Source organism: Atheta coriaria, unplaced genomic scaffold (genome assembly GCF_025399875.1).
Source record: "Atheta coriaria isolate IRGN ID8LTWV9N9 unplaced genomic scaffold, Caltech_Dcor_3.1 hic_scaffold_5_pilon, whole genome shotgun sequence".
NCBI lineage: Eukaryota > Metazoa > Arthropoda > Insecta > Coleoptera > Staphylinidae > Dalotia > Dalotia coriaria.
This window is the reverse complement of record NW_027045447.1, coordinates 9,688,070-9,688,928: the sequence shown is the minus strand read 5'-3', so window position 1 is coordinate 9,688,928 and position 859 is coordinate 9,688,070.

The following is an 859-nucleotide window of genomic DNA, read 5'->3' as shown; positions in this document are numbered from 1 at the left end:
AACTCCTCCGCGGCAGACGGTGCGTGGTCGAACGCGTCACGTTTACCTGACGGGGACCCCCACCTGGATTTTTAAGTGAATCGACGACAGCGGGCATGATTCAGCCGCGATTTATTCATCGAAACGGTAACGCACTCGGAAACGAAGAAGAACAACAAGAAAAGCAAAGAGTTAATGAACTAGTAGTGTGAGCCGCAGCACTCGGATATCATTATTTCACCCAAATTTACTTTAATGTTTTTGCCTAACTGTATGGCATGTTTTTACAACATAGCGATTATAAAATTATCCTGGAAACTGTAAAAATGCGGAAGTACTTGGGTAAATTATGTGATTTAAAATGAGGTCAAGCAAAATGACACTTAAACTTAAAATTACAATTTTTAATTAAGAAAGTATTCTATAATAATATGAAAATTTTTAATTTAAAGCTTACATAAATGTTTTTATCAATTTTTTTCATTGTTAAATTATTAAAATAAATTATTTACACAAATTTTTAATTTTAAACGTTTTCTGCAGTAAATTAGCTCACTTTTACTTGTTTTGTTGCACTGTGTCGATCATTACAAGTTAGTTTTTTTGCCCGCTTGTCTCGCCGCTTGATATTTCCGATATTTCTGGTTCAGTTGGTTAAGATGTCTGCTCGCTTTTCTTTTTTGCTTAATGGCGATAGCGTACCTCGTGTGCTTCGTGTTGTCGACGGTCGCGGCGGTTTGCGTGCGGAGGCAACGAAATGAAAAAGCGATTTCCGGCGTGACTAGTTCACTGTGTGCGCACTTGTGAACGCCGCAGACGAAGAAGGCGTCTGGTGTGAAACTTATGCGCCTCATTAGTCGTCTGCAACAAACTGGGCAAT